Source organism: Periplaneta americana, chromosome 17 (assembly GCF_040183065.1).
Source record: "Periplaneta americana isolate PAMFEO1 chromosome 17, P.americana_PAMFEO1_priV1, whole genome shotgun sequence".
Lineage (NCBI taxonomy): Eukaryota > Metazoa > Arthropoda > Insecta > Blattodea > Blattidae > Periplaneta > Periplaneta americana.
The window spans coordinates 89339061-89357914 of NC_091133.1; positions in this window are offsets into that span (position 1 = coordinate 89339061).

Genomic DNA, 18854 nt, shown 5'->3' on the forward strand with positions numbered 1-18854 from the left:
AGATCAACATATAAATAATGTATCTCCGAAGATATTAAAGTTATCAAAAGTACAGGAACATCATTTTATTTTTACTTCAATTTTTATTGTACCCGAGTTTTTGAATGTACTTCACTCCTACCCCTTCTACTAATGAAGTTACAACTGTCCTCTACAAACAGATCCAAGACCGCACATAGTAAACAGCACTGAGTTAGTGAGTACAGTACGTTCCATAAATATGTTCGCGTTTTCCAGTGACGAAAGAGCTTTCAACATTGAATCATATTTTCGCACAGGTACTGTCCGTTTGCCTACGTCGCATCCCTATTTCCTCCACCTGCTTCTGTTCGCCCCTCTGTAAAAGCAGGGCTGTCTTAGCTCTTTCCCGAAAACATTGATTTCTGTTAGGAATTGGACGTTTACGTACTATTATACAACTGTTTAAAATAACTTAAATAGAAGAGTCTCGTTAAGTAATTCACTGTCACGTAATTTTCCCCCTTTCTACGATCCTGGGGCATAACCACTTGGACGGACAATAGAGAGCATGTCTGAGTAATTTTATCTGTGCAGTCGGGCAGAAGTGAAGATTGAATTTACAGTACGTAAGGTACTCTTTTATAGAGTAGGTACAGAATTATTTCAACATGAGTTACTAGTACGAAGGACGAAACTGGCAATTGGAATTAGATGCAATAGTCTATAGTGCGATAATATGCACAAAAGTACTGAAGCCTGTATCGAAATGAACGGCCACCATTTTCAAAAATGTTTTTAAATATCCATATTATGATTATTTTTAAATTTAACTTCATTCTCTATATTGTACGCTAATGTGCTGTAGACAGTATAATATACACTGCATAATGAATACGTTCGCATGGCTAACTCAGTTCGTGAGTAAAAACACTTATTCTTAATACAGTACTGTATTAAGATTAAACAAAAACCTAATGAAAATTATCGAAGTCAAAATCGTGATATTTCCTAGTTTACGTAAATGGATGAACTACTTTTCTTCCCTCCTATACCTAGTAAAGTGATTTGTTTGTGTGTTACGCCAGTATCATCGAACTTCAGTCGTGGAAGGAGGAGCAATGTGTGTTTCCGGTTCTCCAAAGGTATAGCCAGGTTAATATTAAAAATGTTAGTAAAAATAAAATGATGTCCCTATATAAGAAGACTGAGATTATAAGAAGTTTTTTCTGGACGTAAGGAGGGGACGAAGAATAAGATCAATTTATTCTGAAATCTAACTGCTACTCATCCCCCAGATTAATGGAACATGACTCCAAATGTTGATAAATGAAGCGATGTGCGAGTAGACAGTGTTTGTATGTAACCCCGGTACGTAATATTGGTTTACTGGAGAAGGAAGGCAGGGGGAGCGGGGCGAAGGCCGGTCTCTCCCGCAGTCGCTTCCGACGTCCCTTCATAAGCCCATTATCGCGCGGGTTTCCCCTGTACTATTACTCATCTCGCTAGCCGGCGCCTGTGAAACGCAGCAAGCATTTTTGTACAGTTGCGTTATCGCCATATCCCTTTGTTCCCTTCAGGTGTAAAATAAAATTCAAATTGGACTCAGGTGCGCGAGCTTATCATTCGTGTTTAAATAAGAAATGAAAACAAATGAGAAAATTAAACAAGGGACGGAATACAGGAAGAAAAACGCAATAAACGGAATATAGCCTGCTATATTGCATCGACAGGGGGGGAAAAAAAGCTTGTATGCTTTTCAACGAACATGTTTTTCGGTCTGTAGTAACTTTCGAGGAATATCACTTTTCTTGACGTCGTACAAAATTTTATCGAATATTCTTTTGAGAAGATTAACTCCATATGTAGATGAAATTATTGGGGATCATCAGTGTGGTTTTAGGCGTAATAGCTCAACTATTGACCAGATATTTTGTATTCGACAGATAATGGAGAAAAACTCGGAGTATAAGGGTACAGTACATCAGTTATTCATAGATTTCAAAAAGGCATATGACTCGGTTAAGAGAGAAGTTTTTTATGATATTCTTATTGAATTTGGTATTCCCAAGAAACTAGTTCGATTAATTAAAATGTGTCTCAGTGAAACGTACAGCAGAGTCCGTATAGGTCAGTTTCTGTCAGATGCGTTTCCAATTCACTGTGGGCTTAAGCAAGGAGATGCACTACCATCTTTACTTTTTAACTTTGCTCTAGAGTATACCATTAGGAAAGTCCAAGATAACAGAGAGGGTTTGGAACTGAACGAGTTACATCAGCTGCTTGTCTTTGCGGATGACGTGAATATGTTAGGAGAAAATCCACAAACGATTAGGGAAAACACGGGAATTTTACTTGAAGCAAGTAAAGAGATAGGTTTGGAAGTAAATCCCGAAAAGACAAAGTATATGATTATGTCTCGTGACCAGAATATTGTACGAAATGGAAATATAAAAATTGGACATTTATCCTTTGAAGGGGTGGAAAAATTCAAATATCTTGGAGCAACGGTAACCAAATATATAAATGACACTCGGGAGGAAATTAAACGCAGAATAAATATGGGAAATGCCTGTTATTATTCGGTTCAGAAGCTTTTATCATCTAGTCTATATGTGATCGAGGAGTCGTTTTCTAAGATAGTTTACGTAGAACTCAACAAATATTGTTACTGAAGCCTCCATTTTAAATTTCGCTTCAAACACCGAAAATAAACGACGAAGAGAGGTTGCATGTTCCAGCAGCTGAAATTATAGAAGCAGCACGAAGTGCGCGTTGGACATTCTTCCTGAAAAATAAAGATAACTTGATTATAGCAGTTTCACGAAATTCAAAGACTGCAGTTTGAGTACAGAGTGCAAGTAAATGAAGATACTATATTAGATTATTTTTATGAAAAGTCGAGCAAGAAACCATCTAGTCTTTGACCTGAATTCTCTACGATCAAATCAACTCTTCTGCCTAACAGTAATGCTGATATTAGTAAGTATGAACTGCAGAAACATTTCGTTGGTTACCGCGCAGGAAAGGGAAATGAATAAATCGAAGTCGGATCACATATTCCTGAAAAGGAATGCGCCTGGCGATAAATACCAATGAAAAAAAAAGTTACTCTTATGTGAGATACGTAAAGTTGCGGACAATTATTTCAATTGTAATACTGTCGATTGTAAATATGATATGTTGTTGTTTAGCCAATTGTCCGAAGACAGGTCTGAACCCACAAGTCATACCAACATCGCATCTCTTATGAGGCAACTAGGCCAGGAGATAATAATAATAATAATAATAATAATAATAATAATAATAATAATAATAATAATAATGATTTATTTTAGCTGGCAGAGTTAAGGCCGTAAGGCCTTCTCTTCCACTCAACCAGCAAAAAGTGTATATACATATGCATGAACTTACAAAGAATCCAACAATTTGATTGAGATGAGAGTTACATGTATACAAAAGTTATTTACAAATTAAACAACAAAATACTATGAACTATTAATTAAACACTGAAATAAACTGTGTAGCAGAATTAAACTAAAATACATAGAATATTAATATATTTCAAATAATATTAGATAATAGAAAGAGATTATTACGAGACAATTAAAATACAGCACAATCAGGATGATGTCTAAAGAAAAAAGTAACAATGTAGTCAGTGATAGTTTAAATCAGTATGATTGGAGTGAAATGCTAATAAGGTTATCTTTTAAGCTGTTCTTAAAGGTGTTTATTGTCTTGCAGCCCCTAATACTTTGTGACAAGGAATTCCATTGACGCGAGGTGGATATTGTAAAAGATGATGAATAACAAGATGTTCTATGAAGAGGTATACTTAGCGTGCCACAGATAAGTGATCTGGTATTTACGTCGTGGTTAGAGTATAGATAAGAGAAACGAGACGAAAGGTAATTTGGTGTTTGCACTAGGGTAAGTTTTAGTTGCTGGGGCAAGAAGTTTCTCAAGCGACTCAAACAGTGAATGGAGGAACAGATTTTTTTTATCGTTTCTTTAACTTGAAAATTCCAACTTAGATTATTATCAAAAAAGAAGCCAAGATTTTTTACGACAGATGAATAAGGGATTAGCGTGTTGTTAAGAGTAACAACTGAAAGATTACTGTTATTAAGGGAGTTAACTAAACGCTTATGTCCAATAATTATGGCTTGAGTCTTACTTGGATTAAGTGCGAGTCCGAAATTGGCCGCCCAAGTGGAGACAGTGGCTAGGTCACAATTTAACTTGTCAATCGATTCATTGATCGTATTGGGTCTGGAATGTATGTAAAGTTGTAGGTCGTCGGCATAGAGGTGATATCGGCAATACTGTAAGTTCTTTGATACGTCATTAATGTAGATAGAGAAAAGTAGTGGACCTAATACGGAGCCCTGCGGCACTCCCGCCTTTGTGCATCTCCAATGAGGTAGGGTAGCCACCTTCTTTGTTCCTTCATTGCATACATCGCCGATTAGCTACATATTATACTAATCAGACTTCAGATGTATACAAACAATTGTTCTTCCTCTGACACGTAGCGTCAAGTGAGATGTAGGCCTACTGCCTGATAATAGATGTACGTATCAGCCAGAACCTCAATCAGAGGTAATATATATACTGTATATGTGTAAATAGGCCTATTTTTTGTGAATAAAATACTAATATCCGGAAAAAAGTACTTTCACCAAATTCTGTACCGCTGTAAACATTCAGATTTGTAGTAATTTTAATATTACAGTAACTTTCAGTTGATATTTTGCCTGACAGTAAGGCGTACTTTACATTAAAAAAGCTGTATTTTATGTTTAAAAGGCTTATTTTATGCTTTATTATTGTTTTATGTTTTAAATGAATGTAAAGATTCGCTTTTGTTACTGGAAACAATGAGATGAAAGTGAAGACTTAGTTAATTGTTTCCAATAACAAAAGCGAATATTACTCATTTAAAACATAAACCACGCCTTTTAAAACGTAAAACAAACCTTAATTTCAGGTAAAATACTAACTGAAACGTATTGTAATATTATTAAATTACTACAATTCTGAATGCTTAGAGCAGTTTAGAGAAGAATCAATTTTGCTGATATTAGTATTTGCTTGACATAAAACGTTTTCTTTTTTTGTACAATCGGCAGTATCACAATTCAAATTTTCTGCAACCTCATGTGCGCATTTTTTTTTTTTTTAGGAACTGTGTGTCTGACTTCGATTTAATATTTTTCACTTTTTTGCGCGGTAAGGAACGGATTCTCTCTTTAAAAATGCCCTCAGCTCAACATTAATTTTAGTCAGAAGAGAGTATTTGATCGTAGTGTATTAGTATTAGTATTATTTATTTAACCTGGTAGAGGTAGTATTAGGACCAAAGACTTTTTTATGAAAATAAGCTACTACTCTATCTTCATTTACTTGCACTCCTCTATTCACGCACTAGTTCTTGAATTTCGTGTAACTGCTATAATAAAATTTCCTTGACTTTTCAGGAAGAATGACCAACGTTGCATGTTGCACTGCTTCTATAATTTCAGCTGGTGGAGCGTGAAACCCTCTTCGTTGTTCATTTTCGGTGTTCGAAACAAGATTTGAAATGGAGACTTCAGAGACAATATTTGTTGATTTCTACGTAAACAATCTTGTTCATAGGAAACGATTCCTCGATCATGTTTACCAGGGATGCAGAACTGGGGAAGATAGAGGTGGAAGCACGTGAAGTTTGGTAAGCACAGTGAATAATGTACATATCTCTTCTTCCTCTACTATGTCCAATGACGCGAGGATTGAAGGGAAGGGATGAGTTATGTGTTCCGGCTTGTGACGCCTGCCACAATTGTAGCACAGTTTTGCATCTCTGATGTACACACTGAAGTACGATTTGCCCGAGTTAAATGAACTACAATTTATTAGAAATTTGTTTTATGAATTTTTAAAACAATTTACGTCACATAGACGAAACGTAGATACAATATTGTAGTCAACAAGTTACAACATTAGCTTTAGTAACTCGCTGATCTTAGAATACTCACCCCGGTCGTGTTCTAACTTGACTGTCTCGTTACTAAGCTTCACTTTTGTAACTATAATAGTTATCTAAATACCTATTATAATTTAAACGAAAACTTAAATCATCCTGTTTTTACTAACACAAAACTTTCGCGTAAGAAACCAGCTTCACTGGTTACCACGAGCGAGCCAAGCTCTGAGGTCAGTTTATGCCTAGATCATATATGTAACAGATAACTCATCGCTATGTTAAAATCGGCAGCACTTTGAAGAGAACAACCGCCAGGATCGCCACCTGTCCGCCGTAAACGAACACGAGATGGCACTACAGTCGCTAATGCAATTCAAATTGGAATTATGACGTGACTCCTTATGTAACAACTAGATGGCAACGTAGTAAACGTGATAAAAGTTGTTAACCTCAAAGCCTATAAGACCGACCTATCTGGGTATATATGATCTAGGGTTTAGTGCACGTAATCAATGAAAGAACAGACAGCCACGTTACGGTTACGTGTTTCTGTTTACTTCGCTATATAAAAATTCTGAATTTATTATGACATGTGGAAAAATAAAGGGATATTGATGAAGAAAATGAAAGTATTACGAAAAAATCAGTACTAGTACTCTCTTTTGTCACAAATTCGACAACTCTATTCCAGGACCCCTGCGTTAAAACTCGACGATACATGCATTAACTAAATGTGTAGATGTAGCTAGTCGCTTATTCTTGCTTTCAACGAGCCCGAAATTAATTTATAATTTGGGTTGGGAGCCACGTTAAGCTTATAGGCTTGTATTGTAATGGATTACATCATTTGAGAAACGCTTGTTTAATCTAACAGTCGCAGTAATGAGAGCTGTAATAGGAGTTGACATGTCATACATCCATAAATTCTATCGCATCCCTAATAGATGAAAACGGATCTTTGATATGAGTATCTTGTTTCACGACACCCAGTGTGGTTCTGTGTAAAATTACTACTTCGGAGGAGGAGGAAGAGGTGGCAGTTCAGGTGTTTGATGCTCATATGTTACACCGCTCGCTCAGCGTTGTATAATAAATTCAATTTGAAGACGAGGCGCTACGTAATGCTCTCGGGTGGCTCCCGCTCTAAAGGTCGGACGTCTCCGTCATTTCAAGTAGGTGTGAAACACAACTGCACAGAGGGTTTGTGGCCCAGTTACCCAAGTAGGATGAAATTGAAATTTCGGGCGCTGGTAGTGTCTTAAAACCAGCTGCCATCTGCCCTTCCGACACTATGCAGATGGAGAATTCCTTGCATCACATGTTTGTATAAGCAGCAAATATTAATTTAGAGTATCTTTATAACCAACTGCGTGCTTAGGTTTATACCAACGGAATGACTAGTTTTACTTTAGAGATGTTTTAATGTTACTTTCAGTGGCGGTTCGTGCCTAAAATGACAAGGAGTTCACTATTTTTATGATATTACATAATTTTTCATTTCTGAAAAATAAAAAATACTACACTTCTTTAAAATAGATAATTACCTCAAAATGAGCCTGATGATGATGATGATCAGCTTCGAGACTTAGGACCCGATACAATAAGTTTACTGTGCATGTACTATAGGTTGATGACTTGCTGCAGGTAGCGAAAGGTAGAGATGAGTTGAGGTAACAATGTTGCTATTTAAAGTAGAGTACGGTAGTATGGGGAAACACACACATATACGTGTACATTCTGAAAGTAAATATACATTACACAATGACACTGTCAAAAGAATGTAAAACGCATTTATTCTCCTGTCTTTTATAAGCATTTGTGTTTAATTATACACAGTGTTAATGGAGGAAATGAACATGTAGCAATTTTAATTGTTTCATTTATCCTATTGGTCGTCTTTAGGAAGTGCAGTTATTGTACCGAATTGCAATGTACTACAAGATACATTTTCAGTGTCTCAAAAATAAATCTTTTTCGGTTATCTGCCAAACACAGTTTGTACTGTGAAAAGCTGTCTCTACTTATCATCATTGCAGTCTCTAAGAGACAGTCTTTTATTCTCGGGTGCCTCTATGTCCACTAATTTGCTCTTTACATTGCACAATGTTCCATATCCGTTATTTTTACATAAAATTGATTTCCACTTCTCTTTTACACGTTCAGTAACCTGTGTACTTGGTGTCTCATTAATTCTCAGTGTCATTTCCTCAATTAATTTGAGGGCTTCCGGCACCTCTTGCTGCGACTTTTCTAACCGTGTAATAGTTTCAGACACAGTTTGAAAATAGGTTTTGTATGAAAACCAAATTATTCGTCAGAACCTTCAAATCCAGAGTATGCTGATTTCCCACTGAAATACTCTATTGGGTCCGAAGTCTCGAAGCCTGATGATGATGATGATGATGATGATGATGATGATATTAGTATTATTTTCATGTGTCTGTTATAAGTTTCCTTTATATAGACTAATTTTGTAAATTAAAAACTAATCTGAAAAATAACATCATGGTGATGTTAGTGTCACTTTTATTATTTCAGGCTCATTCTGCAGCTTTAGACCCACCACTACAGAAAATTACACAACTAAGAGCTACTGGCTGCTCTTATTGTCTCAACTGTTACACAAATATTTCACTTACAAAGACAAAAAGTGCTAACATTTACAATAGTGCTTGTTCGATTGAAAATTCTGAATGTAGGAGTCGCTTTAATAATGAAAAATTGAAGAAGGAAAAAACCTGCGAAAGCTTTGGCTAAAGATTGAGGGTAGGATTAGTTCATATACTTAGGGACTGGGAGTTCGTATACTTTGAATTTTTTATCTCACGTCGAAGCGAGTGGAATGAGAGAGAGAGAGAGAAAAAAGACAGAGAAAAGGATATCGAAGAAAAATGAGGAATCTTATATCCCCAATGTGTTTTTTTCCAATTGAATGAATCCTACGTTCTTTGGACTCGTATTGGGAACATTGAAATGGACGTCGCTTGTAAACATAGGTTTATCGATATAGACAACTTATGTTTACAAGACCTGTTTGCCCTTTGAATGCCAAGTAGCTCATGTTGCAGATATGGAATTAATGTTATTCGAATCGAATGAGAAGTATGAGGTTAGAAAACTTGAAGAGAAATGTTTTTCTTATGATTGACATTGCAACGTATTTGCTTTTAAAATTCTATTTACGTATGTTAGATTCATGTGCATTTATTTTTAAAAAAATGAGATACATGCATGGAACGGAGCAGAATGGTCTCTAGAATTGTTACTAAAAATTAAAATTTTACATATTTGCATTGCTGCGAATGTAAAAAAAGGGAGTATAGGTCTCGCAATCACGGATTACCGACGGAAGGAATGCGAATCAAACACTGCGATAAGGAAGAGCGGGCGAGAGGAAAGGTCAAGAGATAACTTGAAAGATATTCAAGAGTACAGTCGGAAGAGAAATGACATCGATAGAATCAGTCTTGCGTTGTGATAGTTACATTACGACTTTAGTTCGTTCCATTTGCATGTGAATACTTGTCTTGTATCGCACGATATTATTATTTCGTTCGTAAACACATGTAGCGCGTTTAATTAGCTTCGAATCTTTCTCTTGCTACGTTCTTTATTTCCACAGCGATGTCTTTATTTGTTTATCGTCTTGGAAGAGACAGTACTTCCATCGGCTCGCACCTATCCTCCCTCGGCGTGCCTACATACACACGTCAAAACAGACAGCAACGCCACCATTGGTTTTCGGTAATCGTTTCTTGCGCGAGCTATAACAATGTTTTAGCACATCGATATAAACACAATAGTATATTACGATACAAGGTTGGGAAGCGTTTTTTTAAAAATCGAGAAAAAGTATTTGGAATGCACTTCACAAACGTGTATTGTACAAATTTTTTGCACGATCATATTTTTTTAAATTGCAAATACAATATATTTTGCATTAAAAACTTAGAGCAATATTATTTCAAAATCTTCGCAAAACTGCATTGTAATGGTAACTAAGTAACAATAAGAGCACTGTACTGTACTCCAACCAGGAGAAAGTCTCAGGGGAATGAGATGCAGCGGGGTAATGCTGTGAATGAATGTTGATACTATAAGATGTCATAAGGTCACACACGTGGGTACACGCATCTCCATTGGCTAACTCTCAAAGCACAAACGACAACACTGATACACGCATACTTATACTACCCTAGTTACAAAATTAGATCACGGTTAATCTCCTGGTCTTTTAATCCCTCGATACAGGAAATAACATATGCAGGATAGCGCATGTTTTTTAAACTAACGTTATAAGGGTAATATCTATCTACTTCGCTCCAATAGATGACGCAATAGTAAGCACATTCCATTCACGGTTAATCTCTTGGTTGGAGAACAGTAATGGGTATATTTCAGTATAGTTTTATGTTATGAAGAATGGTTTCCCTAGCAACAAGTTTCTGTGTGACAATTCTGACTTACAGTACAAGGCCTAACAACAATAACTTTAAAAACAGCAAAAAACACGATCGTGCAATAAATATTTTGTGCGAGATCGTGCGTATTTGCTTGGTTTCCGCACAAAACCAATCCGCGGAAAGTCTAAAATTCCACATTCAGTATTCCCAAACTAATACACATAACAATTTCCCTCTTCTTACCGCTTAAGTGACATACATACATACATACATACATACATACATACATACATACATACATACATACATACATACATACATACATACATACATACATACATACATACATACATACATACATACATACATACATACATACATACATACATACATACATACATACATACATACATACATACATATTGATTTTACTGCTTTAGGCTTTTAACATATTATTTCTAGAGACGTTCAATATAGTAATAATTATAAATTGGAACCTTACCACTGCAATTTCACCTAAATTGCACTGTTAATTATTGTTTTTAAATATTTGCAAAAATTAAGTAAACTTTAAATCATTACATAACCTTGCCGTTTCTTTTAAGTTCGCATTTATAGACTTGGGGGGGGGGGAAGACAGACGTATATCACGGCCTGCTGGAGTATAGTAAACAAAGAAAATATTTTAAAGCAACAATGTTAAAGATAGATATTTTTGTTTTGCAAATTTGCCGTCATTGAACAGAAACCAAGATGGAGAGTTCATTGCAAATGATTAGAAATTCCTCTTTCAGGTATGTAATAAACGATTTTCGCACAAAATAATGTACGATACACGAGCGGTATGTTTTCTTTCAATTCTCGGAAATTAAAAAAGCTCAACTACGTTTCGCTTTTTCAAACTTTTCCTCGAACATGAAAACTTCAACATACCGCTCTTGTAACGCATATTACTATTGTGCGAGATCGTGCGTATTTGCTTGGCTTCCGCACAAAACCAATCCGCGGAAAGTCTAAAATTCCACGTTCAGTATTCCCAACCTAACACACATAACAATTTCCCTCTTCTTACCGCTTAAGTGACATATTGATTTTACTGCTTTAGGCTTTTAACATATTTTTTTAGAGACGTTCAATATAGTAATACAGTAATTATAAATCGGAAACTTACCACTGCAATTTCACCTAAATTTCACTGTTAATTATTGTTTGTAAATATTTGCAAAAATTAAGTAAACTCTACAACTCCACTAAAGTTACTGCATTCGTGATGCAAGTAACATTAAGGAAGCCGTGAAAAAATCAACAAGATTCCAGACTCATCATAGACTGGGGGGGGGGAAGACAGATGTATATCACGGCCTGCTGGAATATAGTAAACACAGAAAACATTTTAAAGCAACAATGTTGAAGATAGACATTTTTGTTTTGCAAATTTGCCGTCATTGAACAGAAACCAAGATGGAGATTTCATTGCAACTAATTAGAAATTCCTCTTTCAGGTATGTAATAAACGATCTTCGCACAAAATAATGTACGATACACGAGCGGTATGTTTTCTTTCAATTCTCGGAAATTAAAAAAGCTCAACTACGTTTCGGTTTTTCAAACTTTTCCTCGAACATGAAAACTTCAACATACCGCTCTTGTAACGCATATTAATATAATTGAATCGTGTTTTCTTCCTATAAAGGACGTCAGGGAGTCTCACTTTCCGAACGCGCCTCGTAAAAGAAGTCACACTCAAAACAGAATACCTTTTATGATAAATTTCTTGAGGACCACTATTTATGTTATGGTTTCAACTTTCTTTTTATTATTCGTTGCAGATAGTTTTCCTGCACGAAGAATGGAGTTTGAAATACGAGTGTACCAATCTTTGTGTACACAGAGGGAAATGGAATGTATCTAGGATACACACGTATTTAAGCATTCCGTGTATTTGTTCGCAGTTACGCGTTTCAATGGAATGCGCCACTGTGTCTTATTAAATGTGAGATCAAGACCTTAGGAAAACACGTTGCACCCAAGGCAGTTTATCAACCCAATATTATATCCTTCAACATGAGCACATATTTGCATATGGTTCTACTAAGATAATATGCTCCCGGCGGTAGCCTATATCCCCCGGAGACTCCCCCCTCCCTTTCTCTCTATGCTATGTCAGAAGACAACCATTAATTTATCTTAAAGTTGTAATGATTTTGCTCAGAGTATATCTATGGTAATTCATGTTCGAATTTTAAACGCGTTATGGAACACTCACCAAAATCTACGTTGCAGCTGAAATACATTTTAATATACCTTTCCCATTGTGCATATTATTCAGCGACTAAGGACAGAATGGAGCAAAGGTGTAATAATTCAGGGACATCATTTTATTTTTACTAACATTTTTAATATTAACCTGTCTATACCTTTAGAGAACCGGAAACACCGCTTGCTCCCCACTCCAAGACTGGAGTTCGATGATACTGGCGTAAAACACGAATCACTCTACTAGGTATAGGATGGAAGAAAAGTAGTTCATCCATTTACGTAAACTAGGAAATATCGCGATTTTGAGTTTGATAATTTTCGTTAGGTTTTTCTTTAATCAAAGTACAGTACTGTATTAAGAATAAGTGTTTTTACTCACGAAGTGAGTTATCCATGCGAACGTATTCATTATGCAGTGTATACTGTCTACAGCACATTAGCGTACACTATAGAGAAAGAAGTTAAATTGAAAAATAATCATAATATGAATATTTAAACACAATTTTGAAAATGGTGGCCGTTCATTTCGATACAGGCTTCAGTTCTTTTGTGCATATGATCGCACTATAGACTATTGCATCTAATTCCAATTGCCAGTTCCGTCCTTCGTACTAGTAACTCATGTTGAAATAATTCTGTACCTACTCTACGTACTGTAAGTTCAATCTTCACTTCTGTCCGATCCGAAAAGATAAAATTACTCAGACTACTTTCTACTGTCCGTCCAAGTGGTTATGTAGCAAGGTCGTAGAAAGGGGGAAAATCACGTGACAGTTAATTACTTAACGAGGCTCTTTTATTTGAGTTATTTTAAACAGTTGTATAATATTACGTAGACGTCCAATTTCTAACAGAAATTAATGTTTTCAGAAAAGAGCTAAGACAGCCCAGCTTTTACAGAGGGGCGAGCAGAAGCAGGTGGGGGAAATCGGGATGCGACGTAGGCAAGCGGACAGCACCTGTGCGAAAATATGATTCAATATTGAAAGCTCTTTCGTCACTGGAAAACGCGAACATATTTCTGGAACATACTATACTCAGTAACTCAGTACTGCTTACTATCTGGGGTCTTGGTTCTGTGTGGAGTTGGAACTTCATTAGTAGAAGGGGTGGGAGTGAAGTACATTCAAAAACTCAAGTACAATAAAAATTGAAGTAAAAATAAAATGATGTCCCTGTATAATTAAGAGGAACATGCTTGCACAGAATTAACTTGGTGAAAGTTGTCCTATTCGTTACAAATATTTACAAATATCAGTTGTATCCTTCACCTGACATAATTAGGAACATTAAATCCAGACGTTTGAGATGGGCAGGGCATGCAGCACGTATGGGCGAACCCAGAAATGCAAATAGAGTGTTAGTTGGGAGGCCAGATGGGAAAAGACCTTTGGGAAGGCCGAGATGTAGATGGTAGATGGGAAGATAATATTAAAATGGATTCGAGGGAGGTGGGATATGATGATAGAGACTGGATTAATCTTGCTCAGGATAGGGACCATTGGCGGGCTTATGTGAGGGCGGCAATGAACCTCCGGGTTCCTTAAAAGTAAGTAAGTATCAGAAGATCGAACAAATATTTTTTTGGTTGTTGGAAAAAGTCACGTGTCTCTAGTATATTTTATATTGTCACAAACTATAGTTGCTTAGTCTGATATTTTATTGATATGCAGTAAGATTGCATTGCGTTGTCATACAAGTGCAGCACTTAAACATGATGCTACTTTCGACCGAAGGCTTTGTACTAATAAAATTATAAATCATTTAAAAAAATTTGAAATATTTTAAAATTTAACCTTTTAGAAAAGAAATTATAAAAAAGAACAAATATGTGTATATTTTACCTTTCTATTTCTGTCGACTATATTCAGGTTTTATTGAATGACACCGGATTCTGTCTAATTGTCAATTTATATTAAATGTGTTTTTTTCTATTATCCTCTTTATTTTTTCTCTTATAATTCTCATAAAGGCGGTGATTTATCATGGCATGTAAATTTCCAATCAGATATTTGTTTCTGTGACTGAGACTGCTTCTTTTTCGAGATAAAAATTGGTTTATTTTTTATAGCTTGTTTTGGGAAAGCCATTGATTGAATTCACAATATGCTCGGTCCATTTAAGAGAGCATTCTATTATGACAATACATGATTGAAAGAATTGTAATTTTGTCCTCTAAATGTGCAGAAATTTGATCTGGACAAATGTGACATTTTAAAATTCCTTTTCAGAATCAAAAGTTATATTTGTCCAGATCAAATTTGTGCACATTTAAAGGGCAAAACTAAAATTCTTTCTATAATTAATTATCATAATACATTGCTCTCTTAAATTGATTTAACATATTGGAAATTAAATCAATGGCTTTCCCAAAATACGGCGTGAAATTGTTCATATAAAACAATTTTTATCTCGAAAAGGAAGCAAAAGCAGCAAAACTATATTAAAACTTTGTTTGAAATATCTCAAAGAATAATCCATGAATTTAATGACATTACTTACGGTTCTGCTGTATATATTAAGTGTGTAAGAAAAATGTTGAATTACATGAAAACTTGTGGGTATTAATAAAATCGTGACTCGTTTTTCTTGCAGTAAGTGAAGAAACTCTAAAATTAAATTATTTCTCGCTATCCTGAATGTTAGAGTTCATAAGCATGCCTCAGAAACATTATTTCTTAAGGAAATTGCACACATTACTACTAAATCATTCAGTTGTCCCAAGAGGTACCGAACCTTTGTGAAGAAATTGTGAAGTAAGTAGTTTAGCAAGAAAATTCTCTTTCACTCTTGATCCAACTGTTTTTCTCTCTCTCACACATACACATAGTATGAAGAAATACAAATAAAACTTTCACGACAGAAGAACTGATTTACTTCAAAAGAATCTTTCTGTAAATGCATGTGCGTTAAATGGGGTTGAGTGCGATGTGAAGTATAACTTGTCTTTATGAAGTATTCTAGGAAATTCAAATTAAATGAGAATTTTACAGGATATATTTACAGAATTTCATTTCTTGCCGTTAATTGTTCAATTTACGAGTCAATAATTTATCTTCTGACACGTAGTACAGACAGTATACGTATGAAGATATCAATGAAGGAATATGACTTTCTTTACGCAGGTTGTATTCTTTTTTGTGATGGATATTTGAATAAATCTCTGTTTGATGCTACTATAAATAATCTCAAAAAAGAAGACACGTTTGTTCTGATTAGGTGTACAGAGTAGACGAAACGAAACACCTCTCGGGAGCTTTCCGTTTGGGCCACGGTTGCGGATTTGATCCTCAAATGTGCATTGACAAACATTTCAGCAGCGCCACACGACTAGAGCAATTACTGCAGGAAGAATACCTACTGTAAATGCACCACGGCACTCGAATTTGTTTTAAATGGACATAAATCTGGTAAATTGTTGGACTAATCTTTTGGATTTCCATTTCTACCAATTGAAGACATTGATGACTGCTTTACAGACGACTTGATGGTTAGCAAATCTGAAGGAGACAGAATAGATTCCTTTTGCGATGACACATTCTCCAGACGATAACTTTCACCTCCACCTGATGTAGACAAACGTACTTCGTTCAGAGGTGAAAGAAACCACAAATACCCTAGAATCGTTCCAATTTAATGTTAAATTACTATTTTATCATAATCATCCCAACACATTTATCTTCATTGACACTGTTGGAATTCCAACCTTAACATAAGTAAAAATCTGAAACAGTCATCAACATGTACCAGTAAGACGTAATTCGTAAAGTTTGTGACTGATATAAGCGAATTATTGTTCTGAAAGAATAGTCTACAATACGTGATTTCGTAGCCTGTCTTAACTCCGGTAAAATGGTAAGGAAAAATATGTATTATTAAGCAATCATGAAACTTTGGCGTACTTAATACTATCTCGGACCGGAAATCGTTGTGCACATAATACTATCTCAGACCGGGAATCTTGGCGCATGTAACACTATCTCAGGCCAGGAATCGTGACACACCTAACTCTATCTCAAGCCGGGAATCTCGGTGCGCGTAACACTATCTAAGGCAGGGAATTATGCCACACGTAAAACTGTCTCAGGCCGGAAATCATGGTACACCTAATCCTATCTCGGGCTAAGAATCATAGCGCACCTATCCATATATCGGGCCGGAAATATTGGCGTACCTAACACTATCTCAGGCCGGGACTCATGGCAAACGTAACACTATCTAGGGAACAAAATCATGGCGCACCTAACTCTATCTCGGGCCGGGAATCTTGGCGTCCCTAACACTGTCTCGGGCCGGAAATCTTGGCGTACCTAACACTATCTCGGACCGGGAATCTTGGCGCACCTAACCCTATCTCGGGCCAGGAATCTTGACGCACCTAACCCTATCTCGGGTCGGGAATCTTGGCAAACCTAACACTATCTCGGGCCGGGAATCTTGACGAATCTAACATTATCTCGGGTCGGAAGTCATGACACACCTAGCACTATGTCGGAGGTCAGTTAAGTGATCGTAGCTCATCTAGAAGGCTCCTCACCGCTCAACCGAAGATCTAGCGGCCTCCGCATGCTATAGAGGTAGCTCGTCTCCCGCCAAACTGTGATTGTTATTTGCGGCAAGATGAAATCAAGAAAGCTAACCTCCTTAGTGTAAATGCTGGAAATGGTGACGTGTATTCATGCACTCTTCACATCTCTTCACCACTCGTCCGGACACTCTCTGTAGTTTATTTTGACTAATATTACGCATTTCTTGTTGGATATCTTTCTTTGTCCCAACCGCATCATCTGAGAGAAAAATCTTATACCCTAAGCACATTTTGTACGCTTTTAACAATTTAATGGGACGTTGAACCTAGGTTTTAGACACGCCTACTTACTTAGCTAACCGTCATAAGGATGTTCGGGACTTTGTTCTAATTTAAAATCTATTTCTTGCAATTTTTATTCTGTTAAGAATCCGTTTTTTCATTTGAGGCTCCTTATTTTGAACCGAGCCTGTCTCGATAATTTTTTTTTTTTTTACGGAGTTGTAGGCCATATTGTTTAATCTGGTACAAGAAAATGGGAAAATTGATAACGGGATTTTCGAAGACACTTTCTCAACGAAGAATTTTAGTGAAAGTATTGCAAATAAAAATGTATTGTTTCGCAGCCGAGAAGAGAAAGCGGGTTCTATTACGAGGGTAAACACAGTCATAAGCCCGAGAGCATGTAGCAGTTGACTGGATTCCCGGAACCGCGGTGGCGTTTCGTTTCGTCCACTCTGTATTATGTTGTACGCGTTTCGCAACAATTCAGTTCCATTGTTATTTGCGAATGATTCTATTGTTCATTGCTTAGGTATATTTCTTAAGTATTATTCAAAATACAATCCTAGATGTATTCGTTGAATATGCACACAAATAAAACAATTATTAACACAGATGACTTTTGTGCGGCCGAGCATAGCGGCGGATAATGAAAAACAAAAGACGTAGTCAACTTCCGGTGTCGTCCTCTTGCACAATAGCTCACGCTGTTACAACACACGCTTCATGAGTTGCTTTGACGTTTCAAGTGGGACTTGTGTGTCCTCCACCGTACAACCTGGATTTGGCTCTCAGCGAGTGCAACCTCTCTCAACACCTACGGGCTGCCTTGCGGCCTTTCGTGAACTACAAGGATCTGAAAGTGGTGGTGAAGAATTGACTATCCTATTACAGTTGGCTTCTTTGATTAAGACATTCAAAATCCCATACCACTCTACAACAAATTTTACAGTTTTCATAGTGATCAGTAGGCATCGTATTCTGTAGGGGCGTACGAAGATAAGGTTAGTTGTTCATAGACTATGTTGACGTGACGTCATGTTTCGCGAGCGACATAGGTACTATTAAGCCTTGGTTTTCTGAACCGACGCATGCGAGATGTGAGGCGGGCCTAGCACAAATCCGGACTACAAGAGAGAGATAGTGAGTGGTTTCTATAACAGCGAGATGCGAGGTCTGCGCGTCTCTCAGCTATAGAAACCACTCACTATCTCTCCTGGAGTCCGGATTTGTGCGAGGCGGACCTAACACATCGCATCTCACATGCTTTAGGGAAAACTTGCGTCTTGTTTGTGATGTGTTTCTTAATTCAAAACTAGATCCCACAGACTGCTCGCAATGTATTCTAGTCATAAAGAATAATACTGCGATGACCTTTCCTAAAATTTAAATTATTTATTCATTTATATAATTTATTTATTTTTACTGGCAGAATTGAGGCCTTAAGCTTTCT